This window comes from Colobus angolensis, unplaced genomic scaffold (assembly GCF_000951035.1).
Source record: "Colobus angolensis palliatus isolate OR3802 unplaced genomic scaffold, Cang.pa_1.0 Scaffold68, whole genome shotgun sequence".
NCBI lineage: Eukaryota > Metazoa > Chordata > Mammalia > Primates > Cercopithecidae > Colobus > Colobus angolensis.
Genome location: NW_012120487.1, coordinates 5,197,738 through 5,214,589, shown reverse-complemented (window position 1 = coordinate 5,214,589; position 16,852 = coordinate 5,197,738). Strand labels below are relative to the sequence as shown.

General features: G+C 40.7%; 2 pseudogenes; one reads left to right on the top strand and one right to left on the bottom strand.

Annotated features, from left to right (window-relative positions):
- Nucleotides 1–3,204: 3,204 nt before the first annotated feature.
- LOC105500739 lies at nt 3,205–5,665 on the bottom strand (annotated as a pseudogene).
- A 3,806-nt stretch (nt 5,666–9,471) lies between these two features.
- On the top strand, nt 9,472–15,100 carry LOC105500738 (annotated as a pseudogene).
- The last annotated feature ends 1,752 nt before the right edge of the window (nt 15,101–16,852 follow it).

Genomic DNA, 16,852 nt, shown 5'->3' with positions numbered 1-16,852 from the left:
TAATTAGGGACTAATGCTCTACAACTACTTAACAGAGCTAAGCAATAGAATTTTAGACATCTCTCAATAACATTTCCCAGGCTTATAATTTCATTTTTAATTTCATAAAAATACACTAAGCATTGATAATTTTGTCAGAATAAGTCTTTCCATGGGAACTGACAATCTTTTAGCACGGTGTGGTATCAGAAAACTTGCTTGGCTTCTTTCTACCTGTTTTTTCTCCTCTTAAATGAGGATAATAAAAATATCTGTTCCAACCCTTTATTTGTTATGAAAATCAAAAGAGAAAGCACTCTGTAAGGTGTAATTATTACTCCCTCTTAAATGAAAAAGCTGAACTAGCAAGTATTAAATTGTTGAACACCTCTTAAGAAAAGCAAAACCTGGGATGAGTGCTGGCAAGTGGGGAGATAGTACTGCAATGCGGAGGCAGACCCAAAGGTTCTACTTCCAAGCAAATCAACAAAAAATGTTGTAGGTCATGAGATTTGCAAAACATTTTATGAATTCTTTTTTTGTTTTGTTTAGCTTAGAGATAGGGTCTCAGTATGCTGCCCAGGCTGGTCTTGAACTCCTGAGCTCAAGCAATCCTTCCCCTCATCCTCCCAAAGTGCTGGGATTACAGGCATGAGCCACCATGCCCAGAATTTGTTTTGTTTTTGAGATGGGGTCTTGCTATGTTGTCCAGGCTGGTCTCTAACTCCTGGCCTCAAGTGATCCCTCCTCCTCAACCTCCCAAGTGGCTGGGATTACAGGTCACCACACTCAGTTTCTCAATTCTTTTACACTGAACATTAGTAGCTATTTAAATCTAAAGGATGATAATCTGGAATAATCGTCCTGGATAGTCAAGGAAGAATTTGTTTCTTTGCTGTTACATTAAGTATCCGATTCAGGACTCACCCCCACCCCGACCCCCCTGACCCCACCTCCAGCCATCCAAAAATGGAAAAGGCTGACTTCAAAATTATTTTCCCAGCCGGACGCAGTGGCTCACGCCTGTAATCCCAGAACTTTGGGAGGCCAGGGTGGATGGATCACCTGAGGTCAGGAGTTCAAGACCAGCCTGGCCAACATGAGGAAATCCCATCTCTACTAAAAAATACAAAAAAAAAAAAAATTAGCTGGACTTGGCGGCAAGCACCTGTACTCCCAGCTACTTGGGAGGCTGAGACAGAAGAATCACTTGAACCCGGGGGGCAGAGGTTGCAGTGAGCCAGGTACGCCACTGCACTCCAGCATGGGCAACAAGTATGAAACTCCATCTCAAAAAAAATACATAAATAATAATTTTCCTGAAAGCTTTTTAAGTAGTAGGTCACAAAAAAATATCATGCTGACCTGGTTATTTTAAAAATACTACAAATAATATTTGGGCAAAAGTAACACTTTCTCCAACACCATCCTAAGCAAACTGTAGTAAGAACACCATGCCAGGGAGGCATCCACACTTGTCATTAAAGAAATGCCAAAAGGACAAACAGAACCACGAAATGACCTAGTTTAAAGCTGCCAGCTAAAAAGGTGAACTATATCAAATCACCTGACCGTTGTGTGAATGTACGACATGACTCCATGATGTCCTCTCTGCAGCCCTACTCTACCTTACTGTGTCTTTTAAAAATCATTTTTATAAAAAGAAAAGCTCGGCCGGGTGTGGTGGTTCACACCTATAATCTCAATACTTTGGGAGGCCAAGGTGGACGGATCACGAGGTCAGGAGATTGAGACCATCCTGGCTAACACAGTGAAACCCTGTCTCTACTAAAAATACAAAAACAAAAATTAGCCAGGCGTGGTGGCGGGCGCCTGTAGTCCCAGCTACTTGGGAGGCTGAGGCGGAAGAATGGCGTGAACCTAGGAGGCAAAGCTTGCAGTGAGCCGAGATCATGCCACATGCACTCCAGCCTGGGCGACACAGCAAGACTCCATCTCAAAAAGAAAAAAAAGAAAGAAAAGAAAAGAAAAGAAAAGCTCTGACAAGCTTATACATTAAAGACACAGCCGAGGCTGGACGCAGTGGCTCACGCCTATAATCCTAGTACTTCAGGAGGCCGAAGCTGGTGCACTGCATAAGCTCAGGAGTTTGAGACCAGCCTGGGCAACATGGTGAAATCCTGTCTCTAGTAAAATACGAAAAAAAATTAGCCAGGTGTGGTGGCACGTGCCTGTAATCCCAGCTACTCGGGAGGCTGAGACAGGAGAATTACTTGAACCCAGGAGGTGGAGGTTGCAATGAGCTGAGATCACACCACTGTACTCCAACCTGTGCTGGACAGAGTGAGATTCCAGCTCAAAAACAAATAAATAACTACATAAATAATTCTGAATAAAATTAATAACTTAAAAGGCAAAAGTACAAACACAGTTATCAATTTCCTCACATGTTCAATAAAGAAACTGGTCTAGAAAATCTCTTAGTTTCCTATGACTTCTAAAATTGAGTTTGAGTATTCTATTTGTTGGTGGTTGCTGTTCTAATAAGTTACAACAAACATATATCCCAAACATTCATAGTCTCCTTAAGTGATTCATTTACTTCCCAACATACCCTAAATTAATTTTGAAACAACCTACTTTACAATATACTCTAAGTGCCTGTGTCCTCTGTCTTTTCAACCTTTCCCTTTTATGGTCTGTAAACATCCTCAACATCTTTTGATAACGAACATTAAAACCTCTCCTTCAACCCTACATTTCCCTCTAATTACTGGCCTGTCACCTTCCTTTCACAGCCACTTTCTTTTAAAAGAAAAACATTACTGACCCATCTTCTTACTTTCAATCTACTAAAACTGCTCTACCTAAGGTCATCAATGACTTTCTAATTGCCAATCCTAATAGACACCTTTTTTAAATTATTATTTATTCACATTTATTTAAAACTAAATTTTTTTTATAGTTGTACGTCAAAAAATAGTGACTAGGTTTTATGGTTTACTTAAAATATAAATGAGGAAAACAGACATGTGCCACACCAATAGCTGGTTTCAATTCTTTTTAGAGGAAATACTATAATTTAAAAAGAGTTCCAAAATATTTAACAGAATTTCCAGCAATGATTATTTCCAAAATGTAAAGATTTGAAACATAATTTGTACAAAACTAAAAACCAGAAGAATTCATTCTTACTTTTTCCTTGTTTAAAAAATACAGACAATTTGTCACAAGAAAGTTTGACATGTGATAGCAGCTGCAGCCTCAGTGACCCTCGGAATCACTGTCCCTCTTCACGGGGACAGAGCATTGCACTGAGGACAGCAATACATCTTCAATTGGCTTCTTAGGGTTTTCCTCCAGGTCCCTCTTAATTGCTCCAGATTCAGTTTTCACTAGAAGAGTTTTCACTGAACAGTTTCAGGTTCATGCTGCCAAACACCAGAGGACCAATAAACTGAGCCTTGATATCTCCATCCAGGTAAACAAATATCATGGGCAGATTTCTATCAGGATAACTGAGTATGCAGGTTGTTGAAATGGCTTTGATAAATTTGACATCAGGAAACTTCCTGGCAACTCCACTGAGGTGCTGATTTATCAGGGCACAGAGGGGAATTCCTTGTTTGTAAAGGTGCAAGATGACCCACAAGCCCTCACCGGCTTTGATAACTTCTTGAACAGAATCCTTCTCTGAGATCTCCAAAACTTCTCCAAATTTATTATTCAGTTTAGTTGCTTTCCACTCAGCCAGTCTCTGCCGTCTATACATTTCAATAGCACGCTCATCCTCTGCATAAAACTCGTCTTCATGATCCTCCAGCTCTTCCAAAGTCATATCTTCCTATGTTGTCATCACTAACTGCTGGACAATGCGCTGCTCCTCTTCTGCCTCCTCTTCCAATTCTTTCAGACTTTCTTTGGGGGGTAAGATGCCCTTTTTGTGTAAGATGTCATTCCATTCAGTGTCTGCATTGGGGTCCTGCACCTTGTTTCCAATCGCTCAAGCCAGTTGTGTCCCCTAATAGACACTTTACATCCTTCTTATTTAGCCTATCCACAGGAACATTCCTTTTTAAAACTCTCCTCCTCTGCTCCTATAAAAATGTGATACTTTCTATTGATTTTCCTCTACTTTTCTTTCTGTCTCCTTTTGTGGACTTTGGTATTCCACTGTGTCACTTAAATGTGACTTTTTTTTTTTTTTTTGAGACACAAGCCTTGCTCTGTTGCGTAAGTTGGAGCACAGTGGCACAATCTCAGCTCACTGCAACCTCCACCTCCCGGGTTCAAAAGATTCTCCTCCCTCAGCCTCCCAAGTAGCTGGGACTATAGGCGTGCACCACCACGCCCAGCTAATTTTTGTATTTTTAGTAGAGACAGGTTTCACCATGTTAGCCAGGCTGGTCTCAAACTCCTGACCTCACGCAATCTGCCCACCTCAGCCTCCCAAAGTGCTGGGATTACAGGCATAAGTCACCATGCCCAGCCTTAAATGTGACTTTTATCCAGTCTCATGTTCTCTCTCATGACCTCTTCTCTCTTCACTCTACATGGTTTCACTGGATGATCTCATTCAACCTTGTGGCTTTAACTACTCCCTAACACCTAGCATGTCTTCTGCACTCCATCTCCTCATCTAAGCCTGAATGATACACTCCATCATCCAAACCCAGACATTTAAGAACCACTCTACCCACCAATCAATCCTAACAATTCAAACCCTAAATATCTCTCATGGCCAGGCACAGTGGCTCACATCTGTAATTGCAGCACTTTGGGAGGCCACAGAGGGAGGAGTGCTTGAGCTCAGGAGTTCAAGACCAGCCTGGGCAACAAAGGGAGACCCTGCCTCTACAAAAAACAAAAAAATCAGCCAGGCATGGTGGCACATGCCTGTGGTCCCAGCTACTCAGGAGACTGAGGTAGGAAGATTGTTTGGGCCAGAAGGTTGAGGCTCCAATGAGCCATGATCACACCACTGCACTCCAGCCTGGGTAACAGAGCGAGACTCTGTCTCATAAATAAGTAATTATCTCTTGAATCCATCCCTTCCTATCCACTCTAGATGTTGTTACTCTAATTTATATTATCTTCCCTGGCTTTGTTTTCTTCAATAGTTTCCCCAATGATAACCCTGTATCAATTCTGGCCCTTGTCCAATCCATCTGCTACACAGACAACAAAATAATCTTTCTAAAAGCCCAAATAGGCTGGGTGAGGTGGCTCACACCTGTAATCCTAGCACTTTGGGAGGCTGAGGCAGGTGGATCACAAGGTCAGGAGTTTGCAACCAGCCTGGCTAATACAGTGAAACCCTGTCTCCACTAAAAATACAGAAATTAGTCAGGTGTGGTGGCAGGCGCCTGTGGTCCCAGCTACTCAGGAGGCTGAAACAGGAGAATCACTTGAACCCGGAAGGTGGTTACAGTGAGCCAAGATCGCGCCACTGCACTCCAGCCTGGGTGACAGAGCGAAACTCTGTCTCAAAAATGAAAAAAAAAAAAGCCCAAATATGCCCAAGTAGCCTAAAGTGTCATCATTTCCGTCAAGCTTTCCTTGATCTCTCCAGATGGAATTGATCATCTTCACAGAATTCGGTGTATTTACTCATTTACATATTTGCCTTCCCAACTAGTCCTCTAATTCCTTGATGGCACAGATGTCTTATTCCTTTTTCTATATCTAGCACTTAAGCATGGTCTTGAGAGAGTACATGGGTCATGTATTGCACAGATGTCCCAGACAGAAAACCAACAAACATCGGACTTGGGCCGGGTCCGGTGGCTCATGCCTGTAATCCCAGCACTTTGGGAGGCTAAGGCGGGTGGATCATGAGGTCAGGAGTTCAAGACCAGCCTGGCCAAGATGATGAAACTTCATTTCTGTTAAAAAATATAAAAATTAGCCAGGCGTGGTGGCTCACGCGTGTAATCCCAGCTACTTGGAAGGCTGAGGAAAAGAAGTGCTTAAACCTGGGAGGCAGATGTTGCGGTGAGCCGAGATCGTGCCATTGCACTCCAGCCTGGGCGACAAGAGCGAGACTCCATCTCAAAAAGAAAAAAAGACACATCGGACTTAATCTGCACTATAGAACACATGGACCTAATAGATATTTACAGAAAATTTCATCCAATAACTGCAGAATACATATTTTTATCTTCAGCATGTGGATCGTTCTCAAGCAGAGACCATATGTTAGGTGACAAACAAGCCTTAAAACATTCAAAAAACATGGAAATGATATCAGGCATCTTCTCTGACCACAAGGGAATAAAATTACACATCAATAACAAGAGGAATTTCGGAAACTATATAAACACATGGAAATTAAACAATATACTCCTGAATGGCCAGTAAGGAAATTGAACATTTTATTGAAACAAATAATAATGAAAACACAACATGGCAAAACCTATGGGATACAGCAAAAGCAGTACTAAGAGGGAAATTTATAGCTATAAGTGCCTACATCAAAAAAGAAAAACCTTCAAATAAATAACCTAATGATGAATCTTAAATAACTAGAAAAGCAAGAGTAAACCAAACCCAAAATTAGAAGTAATAAAGATCAGAGAATAAATGAATTTGAAAATTAAAAAAAGGAAAAAAGAAAGAAATGAATTTGAAATGAAAACAATACAAAAGAGCAATGAAACAAATGTCAGTTTCTTTGAAAAGATAAATAAAATTGACAAACCTTTAGCCAAACTAAGAAAAAAAGAGAGAAGACTCAAACGAAAACAGAGATGAAAAAGGAGACATTATTACTGATACCACAGAAATTCAAAGGATCATGAGTGGCTACTATGAGCAACCATATGCCAGCAAATTAGAGTAAACAGGTCAATAAGTATTGTTAAATGAATAAATGGTGCAATGGATTTACAAATAATAGTATGTTCATAAATTAATGTTGTAAAAACTAAGAGGAAACAATTATTATAGCTTAGAATTATCTGACAAGACGTCCCAAAAAGCTTTGAACTGAATATTAAACAAGGATAGGAAGAATTTTTTTAAAAACAGCAATAAAATTTTTCAAAATCTGGAAAAGGTCAAAACGAATTATTGGCTGTTTCAATGTATATAACTGTTACATCATATAACAAAAATATATTTCTGCAGGAAACAATTGAGGTTTACTGATTGACGAATCCATTCAAAAAATATATTAGCTTACTATAGGCCTAGATCAAGTTGACAATAAGACGACAGCAAGGAGTTAGGGTACAAATACTCCATAATAGCAAGTTTTGGGGTCAAATCTCATTACAACATAATTACAATAAAAATCTCCACATAATTCATATTTTTATAAATATTCACTCAACCAATACTTGAGCACCTGGATACTGTGTTACTTGAACAATCAATGGTACAGATTAAGCCCTCTATTATTATAACATTTTAAAATAATTAAGTCAGTTAAACACTCAGTGGAGTTTATCTAACAAGGTTGTTGAATTTGAGTGTAAGCACTGGAGATGAAACAGCAAGTAAACAGGCAAAACCCGAGACCTCAGAGATTACATTCTAATGGATGGAAATGAATGATAAACAAGATAAACGTAAAATATATGATATGCTAGATGATGTGTTAAGATGAAAAATAAAGAAAGGGAAAGGAAAATTTGAAGGTTATAAATTTATTTTATTTTATTCAGACAGTGTCTCGCTCTGTCACCCAGGCTGGAAAGCAGTGGCATAATCATGGCTCACGGAAGCCTTGACCGCCTAGGCTTAGGTGAACCTCACATCTCAGCCTCCCAAGCTGGGAGTACAGGCGTGTACCACCACGCCTGGCTAGTTTTTTCTATTTTTTGTAGAGATTGGGTTTTACCATGTTACCCATGCTGGTCTCAAACTCCTGGGCTCAAGCAATCTGCCTGCCTCTGCCTCTCAAAGTGCTAGGATTATAGGCCTGAGTCACAGCACTCGGCTGGGGGTCATAATAAGGCAGCCAGAGAAAGTCTCACTGATCTGGAAGTCAGGGAGCAATCTTGAGAATTCAGAGGAAGGTACTTAAAAACAGAGGGACAGCAAGAACAAAGCACAGATTAAAGGAGGCAAAGAGTAGCAGATGATGAAGGAGTTTCCAGGGGGGTCAGATTAGGGTTGGCCAACTGTCACTTATTTCCAGCAAAAATCAATACAGCAAAATTTCAATACATTAAAAGAAGCCTGATGCCTCATCTAGAATTTGCTTTTAAAGAATCTAATCTGGCTAGGTGTGGTAGCTCACACCTGTAATCCTAGTACTCTGAGGGGGCTGAGAAGGAGTATTGCTTGATCCCAGGAGTTCGAGACCAGCCTGGACAACATAGGAAGACCTTGTCTCTACAAAATAGTAAAAATTAGCCAGGCATGGTGGTGTGTCCCTGTGGTCCCAGCTATTTGGGAGGCTTAGATGGGAGGCTTGTTTGAGCTTGGGGTCAAGGCCACAGTGAGCCACAATTGAGCCACTGCACTCCAGCCTGGGCTACAGAGCAAGACCCTGTTGCTAAAAAAAAAAAAAAGGGGGGGGGGGCAAGCATAGTGGCTCACGCATGTAATCTTAGCACTTTAGGAAGCCAAGGCAGGCGGATCACCTGAGGTCAGGAGTTCAAGACCAGCTGACCAACAGGGTGAAACCCTGTCTCTACTGAAAATACAAAATCTAGCTGGTTGTGGTGGCATGCGCCTGTAGTGCCAGCAACTCAGGAGGCTGAAATGGGACAACTGCTTGAACCTGAGCAGCGGAGGTTGCAGTGAGCTGAGATCACACCATTGCACTCCAGTCTAGATGACAAAGAGAGAGAGGAAGAGGAAGAGGAAGAAGGAAGAAGGAAGAAGAAGAGGAGGAAGAAGAGGAATCTAATCTGTAACACAAACTTGTTTATATTTTCAAATTTGCTTTATGACAGATTTTAATGAGTTTTCTTAAATAAGGAGTATACTAAATGAAAGCAGTCCCTTCTCACTCCTAAGAAAGCCCCAAATTTCACACAGAAACCACTCTATGATCTACACAATGCCAAATGCATGTAATACTATAATGCAACTTACTTCTAACTCCTTTCAAGAGCCTGCTGAAAATATTTCACTAATCCTAAATCTATTTTCCTCTTCTCCAAAAAGCTACAGAAACAAAGATTTTTGCTGCAAGCATCTCACAGGATCTGAATGTTCCAAAGATCAACTGTGATTTTGCTGTCTGCATGCTGAGAGGTCAATGCTTTGGACCTGGTATCATAAAGCCTCTCTTAAAGTTATCTTTAGTTCATCTGCTTGTTGCTGTGACTTTGTTTGGATATGCAGAATCAAAAGTATTACTGTACTCTTTATTGGTTTCACATCAAAATTAAAGGACTGACAGTTGATGATTCGTATGGGCTTTCTGATGAGGTGCTTCTGAGAAGTGGGTGTCCTGTAACCAACATGTGGCAAGATTTTTATATGTTTTTGTACTCTACAAGTGACTGTGGCATCATTTCTCAGGGTAAAAGGGTAGGTTATTTTTAGATCTATGCTAATATTCACCTCTAGAACATGACCAAGGTAAGGATTCATATGTATCTCATGAGCTCTAAGTGAGACGGGTCTTCATGGCAACCTGCAGTTTCATTTATCCATCCAAGGCAGGCCAAATCACTGGCTTCTGCCACTTACCAAGACTACTACTGAAACACTATCAAGTGCTTGAAATTATGCTTCAAAGCTTAAAACGTATTTTTATTTATCCACCAAGATTGATGAGGTCAAGGAAGCACCTAACATTAGATCATTGCACATCCTATGCCTCATTTTATCTTCAACAGGAAACAAAAGGTGAGCTATGTAATGGGATGCACAGAGCAACTGCAGCAGCCTGAGGACTTAGAAACAAGAGGCCTAAATTATAGCAATCCTGACAATGGCAGAGTTCTTACTGATATCATGTGTTTCTATTAATCTGTAACTTTAATAAAGCAGACTTTTTTTTTATGACTCCTTTTGAAAAATGTTTTTAATTATATTGGAATCATATTTAATACATAATTTTTCTTAAGCTAAAGGGAATTATTTTTTATAAAGATCAATTGCTACATTTTTTTAAAAAGATTTGTTCAGAGTAAAAAGTGTGAAATGCAAGCCTTAAAACTTTTTTTTTCTTTTCTTAAGATCTGGTGTCACCCAAGCTGGAGTGCAATGGCATTATCACAGCTACTGCAGCCCTGACCTCCCCAGGCTGGGGTGATCCTCCCACCTCAGCCTCCAGCTGGGACTACAGGTGCGTATTACCATGTCTGACTTCTTTGTTTTTTGTAGAGATGGGACCAGATGTTGTCCAGGCTGGTCTTGAATCCCTGGTCTCAAGCAATGTTCCCACCTTGGCCTCCTCACACTGGGATTACAGGCATGAGCTACCGCACCCAGCCTAAAACTTTTTTTTTTAATCATCAGGGTAGAATTAGTATGTATGAGCAAACAATAAAGTGTTCAGATGAAAAATCATGAAGGGTACAGATTAAGCACTGTATTATTAAAACATTTTTAAATGATTAGGTCAGTTAAACACTCAATAGTTTATCTAACCAGGTTGTTGAATTTATAAAAACTTTTAAACAGGCTAGGTAATCTTATGAGGTAAAGTTCACGTTGCAACATTCAAAGAAAAAATGGGATGAGTTCAGATTACTCCAGTGATTCTCAAAGTGTACTCCACAGACTCACGGGAATCCACATCTTAGTATGTATGCCCTTTTCACCATGCTGACAACTGGTGTAAAAGTGCAATAGCAATGATGGGTAGGACTGCTTGCACCTTAGCACCAATCAAGGCAGCAACACCAAACTATACTGGTAGTCTTATTCTTCACTGCCATGCACTCTCAATTGTTCTAAAATGTCAGTTTCACTTGATTGATGAAGCAATAAAAATTATTAACTTTGTTAAATCTCAACTCTTGAGAAAAGTCTTTTTAATATTCTGTGTGACAAAATGGAAATATGAAGAAGGCACTTCTACTGCATACTAAAGTGTGACAGTATGCAAACTCACCCCTTTTTCCACATAACTATTGTACTTCAAAGAAAAGAGGGCATTAAAACAGAACACGAATAGCAGAAGGAAATTCAAAGAAGAGGAGCTAAGTAGGATACAAGGTATGATTCCAATCCTCCAATAATTGATGACACAGTCTAGAAGACAAAGTTTGCTATTATTATTTATATGCCCATCTCTTCAATGATTGTTCTGACAATTTCAATCACTTTGCTATGTTCTAGGAACTATGCTGACCACTAACTATTGAAATCAACCTGAAATAGTAAACTTTTCCGTCAGAAGAATCCAGAGTTCTAAGCCAAATGGTTCTAAACTCTTAACAGCAAAACCTCTATTAAGTGCAGAATCCCAATAGGAGCTCACAGGAAAGTGCTCTGATTGAAGCAGCATATAGGAAAGTTCAGATACACACATTCCATAAACTTGCCTTCTATCTCCCATTTACCTATTCTCAATGGTGATTCTGCAGGCCACGTAATTCAATCATATTTTTCCCCAGGTCTCAACTGATTTATTCTGTTCCCTTCTACACACACACACGCATGTACACATGCAGGTACACACACAACACTCTCTCACAGACTGTTCAGGGGTCCCATTATCCTTCCCCTTCATTTCTCTAATTCATATTGAAAGATCTCAATGAGGCCCCTCCACCAAATCGCTTGCCTTTTTCTAATGATCTTTCTTTCTTGTCTAATTACACTGATAGTTCCTCTGAAAATGGTGAAGGTGGACATTTTCTTTTGTTTCTGACTTAAATAAAAATTCTTTCAGTATTTCACCATTAAGCCTGATAAGAGTTTTTTATTATATTTATATAATTAAAAACAAGACAGGCAGTAGTTCCTTAACATTATTGTTACTATTATCCAATACCAGCCTACTCTTAATTTATTTTCTGGATTTCTTTTTTCTATTGTGGTAAAATATACATATTTACCGTTTTAGCTATTTTTAAAAGTGTGCGATTTCGTGGCATTAAATATGTCCACACCGTTGTGCAACCACCACCTCCATCCATCTTCAGAACTTTTTCATCTCCCCAAACTGAAACTCTCTACCTAATAAACAGTGATTCCCCATTTCCCCTTCCCCACAGCTTCTGACAGCCACCATTCTGCTTTGTCTCTACAAACTTCCCAATCATATTATTTTATTGCTAAGACTCTCAAATCCTGAAAGGCTGAGTCATTTTTCCAAGATCACCCAGCTGATTACTGGCAGATAAAAGCCAAAAGCAAGCACTTACTTAGAAGGGAAAGCAGCAATCATCTACAGCCAAATAGCTTCATTTCCTTTTCTGCTTCAATGCCTTGTTAGCCTTGGTCTGGTGAGTATCTGCAAAGGATAGATGGATGGATGGATGGATGGACGGACGAACAGATAGACAGATGTATAAAGATATATACTCATGCCGGGCGCGGTGGCTCAAGCCTGTAATCCCAGCACTTTGGGAGGCCGAGACGGGCGGATCACGAGGTCAGGAGATCAAGACCATCCTGGCTAACATGGTGAAACCCCGTCTCTACTAAAAATACAAAAAACTAGCCGGGCGAGGTGGCAGCGCCTGTAGTCCCAGCTACTCGGGAGGCTGAGGCAGGAGAATGGCATGAACCCGGGAGGTGGAGCTTGCAGTGAGCTGAGATCCGGCCACAGCACTCCAGCCTGGGTGACAGAGCGAGACTCCGTCTCAAAAAAAAAAAAAAATAAAAAAAAATAAAGATATATACTCATTGTCAGCTGGGCGCAGACAGACAGGCAGAGCAGATAGATATATAAAGATATATACTCATTGTCGGCTGGGCCAGTGGTTCATGCCTGTAATCTCAACACTCTGGGAGGCTGAGACGGGCGGATCACTGGAGGTCAGGAGTTCAAGACCAGCCTGGCCAACGTGGTAAAACCCCATCTCTACTAAAAATACAAAAATTAGCTGGACATGGTGGTGCATGCCTGTAATCCCAGCTACTTGGGAGGCTAAGGCAGCAGAATCACTTGAACCTGGGAGGTGGAGGCTGCAGTGAGCCGAGATCGTGCCACTGTACTCCAGCCTGGGCTACAGAATGCTACTCCATCTAAAAAAAAAAAAAAAGATACATACTCATGGCGTCTTAAGCAATAAATGTAGAAATTCAGTCTGGCAACATGGTGAAAATCCATCTCTACAAAAAAAATACCAACAAAATTAGCTGGGTGTGGTGGTGTGCACCGATAGTCCCAGCTACTGGGGAGACTGAGGTGGCAAGATGGCTTGAGCCTAGGAGGTGGGGGTTGCAGTGAGCAGTGATTGAGCCACTACGCTCCAGCCTGGGCAACAGTGAGACTCTGTCTTAAAAAAAAAAAAAAAAAAAAGTAGAAATGTGGGTCATATTCAATATGGTCAATTTCTAACAGGCTGAACAGTGTTGACCATAAATATCTATCCATCTGAAGGCACATTGCAAATGGCATGGCCTACAGCTTGCTTCTTGGACTTATCCTATTTAACATTTTTTAAAAAATAATTTAGATGAAGTCTCACTACGTTGCCCACACTGGACTTGAACTCCTGGGCTCAACTGATCCTCCCAAAGTGCTGGGATTACAGATGTGAGCCACCACACCTGGTCCTGTTTAACATTTTTATTAATGATTTGGATGTGGCCATTTATGGTACAATGAAATATGTGATGGAGATAAAGAAAATTATGACAGCTGAATCTGCTGGATCAAAGAATCAGTATTCGAAAGATCTAACCAAATTAGAATATTAGCATACTACACTAAATCATCTCTAACAGACCTAAACTAAAAGAAAATTAATAAATAAAAATAAAATAGGTCAGCACCATTTTGCTGGAGCCTGCAAAGGTGGGAGTGGAGTGGAGCGGCCGTTGTCGCCAACTTTTTCCTCTCTCCCACAGTTCGGTCAGTGGGTTGATTAGGCCATCAGCCCTCGAGCCAAGACTTGTCTCTTATTTAGTTCTGGGGAGCGCCTCATTGACATAAGTGATGTAGAGAAGAACAACTTCAAGGGCATAATGTTCATGAAGAAATTGAAGAGCTTTTTCCAAGAATGTGGAAGATAAATCAAGATAAAAGAAGGCTAATGTAAAGTATTACAGATCAGAAAGTTAAAATTGAATGGGGGAAAAATTGAACAGAAGATTGGTTGGATAGAAGCACTTGAATTTTTTTAAGGCTATTTTGAATTGTTTGAATTAGGGAAGAGTACACAAAGTACAAAAAGCGAAAAACTCAAGAATAAAGAGAAGTAGAAAGCAAGAGTGAAGTAGAATTAAAAGAATCTGGAAGAATAAATGGGTCCTAGATTAAGTAAATGAGTCTCACTCTCAGTCAAAATCTCCAACAGGAACTCCTGCTCACGTAAAATTGGAGAGACGGTCAGGATCTCGCAGTCCTTTGAGTATTTCCAAACACTCTGAATCCCATTCTCTATCAAGATCAAAATCAACGTTGAGGTCAAGGAGGCATTCTCATCGACGTTATACACTCGATCCAGATCCCACTCTCTCTCACAGGAGACGATCTTGAAGTAGATCATATACACCAGAATACTGGCAGCGAAGGAACCGAAGTCATTCTCCAATGTCTAACCACAGAAGACATACTGGCAGAAGGGCAAATTCAGATGCCAACACTTGCCTTGGAGTGTCTGGCCTTAGTTTGTACATAAGAGAGAGAGATCTTCGTGAAGTATGTTCTCGATATGGACCTTTGAATGGTGCCAATGTGGTTTAAAATCAACAAACTGGGTGATCTCGAGGATTTGTTTGTATATTTTGAGAGAATAGATGACTCAAAGGAGGCTATGGTAAGGGCAAATAGAAAGGAGCTGGATGATAGAAGAAATTCAGGTGGATTATTATATTACCAAGAGAAGACACATACCTACACTGGGCATCTACATGGGGAGAACAACTCAGTGGTGGTGGTGGAGGTGGTGGTAAAGGTGGCAGTGAAGATGGTGGCAGACGTTGCGATTCTCACTATGATAGCAGGTATGATAGTGGATATGACAGACATGAAGACTATGATTACCAGTACAGAAGATAATCACCTTCTCCTTATTATAGTCAATACAGATCACAATCAAGATCTCATTCCTACAGCCCAAGACACTATTGACAATGAAATGGTTGCAATGAAGGACGTTTTTTTCCTCTTTATTTTCTTTTTTCTATCTCTCTCTTTTTTCTTAATTCTGGATTTCCCCAAGCTTCTGATTCTTCCTACTCTTTAAAAAAAAAAAAAAAATTGGTTTATTTAGTATCTACGTTATACTCCTAAAGATGTAACTATTGTCATTTTGAGTAAACATCTTGAGTAGAAAAGGAACCCTAGTGCTATGCTTTGTAAATTTTCTTTTTTTGCTTTTACTAAGAAAAACTCCTAGCTAATCAAGTAAGAAATTATCTTTTTAAAGCTTCTTTTGTGTTAGATATTGTATTAGAGATCCGCATTTAGGAAGAACTCCTTTTTAAACTTTCTTTTGAGGAAGACAGTAACACACGAAGTAGTTCAGTCATGTCATGTTTTCTTTTACAGCTCTTTTACAGTCAAGTAGTTAAATGCAGAAAATTTGAAGCAGGCCGGGTGCGGTGGCTCACGCCTGTAATCCTAGCACTTTGGGAGGCCGAGGCGGGCGGATCACAAGGTCAGGAGATCGAGACCATCCTGGCTAATACGGTGAAACCTCGTCTCTACTAAAGAATACAAAAAAAAAACTAGCCGGGCGACGAGGCGGGCGCCTGTAGTCCCAGCTACTTGGGAGGCGGAGGCAGGAGAATGGCGTAAACCTGGGAGGCGGAGCTTGCAGTGAGCTGAGATCTGGCCACCGCACTCCAGCCTGGGCGACAGAGCCAGACTCCGTCTCAAAAAAAAAAAAAAGAAAGAAAATTTGAAGCTGTAAAAGAGAACACTTGGACGTTTCTTTTGAAGAATGGAATTTTTGAGCTGTAAAAATTAAGTCATTTTTTAGGGATGAAAAACTTGTGGATTCCTATAAAACATGTATTTAAAATACACCTGTTAAAACTCTGGCTGGGCGCAGTGGCTCACACCTGTAATCCTAGCACTTTGGGAGGCTGAGGCGGGCGGATCAAGAGGTCAGGAGATCAAGGCCATCCTGGCTAACATGGTGAAACCCCGACTCTACTAAAAATACAAAAAAATTAGTGGACGTGGTGGCAGGCTCCTGTAGTCCCAGTTACTCGGAAGGCTGAGGCAGGAGAAAAGCGTGAACCTGGGAGGTGGAGCTTTCAGTGAGTCGAGATGGCACCACTGCACTCCAGCCTGGGCGACAGAGTGAGACTACATCTCAAAAAAAAAAAAAGAAAAAAGAAAAACGTCATCAAAATCATCCTAACAATAATACCTAACATTTGCTTATTACGTGTGGCAGCCATGGAGGTATGTCACGGATATCAACCTTTATGAAGTAACTTTCCAACAAGCTTCTAGATGCACAGTTAGCTGACAGCCTCCTACTGCAGTCCCTTCAGGATGCCCAGCTTTCAAGCTGAAGTCACACTCTTCCTGGGCAGCCCCACCCAATGACTGCTCATAACATAGGCACTAAGGCCTGGCCATTTCTGTCCAATGCAGGACTCCTCTAATGAACAATTTTTGTTCGAGTCTTCACTGTGTTGTCTGAAACTCTGTCAGACCTGCATCTCACTCTGAGACTCTCCCTGACAATTGTGCCCCCTCTCCCCTTCCTTTCACAGAAGTCCTCTCCTACCTCATGTATCTCTTATATTCCTGTCTCAGCAGCTGCTTCCTGAAGGACTCAAACTGGCACAGCTGGTACCAGAAATTGACTGAGAAAGCAGGAGGTAAGACAGGGCTTAGCAACTAGGTAACTTACTGCCTGACTGA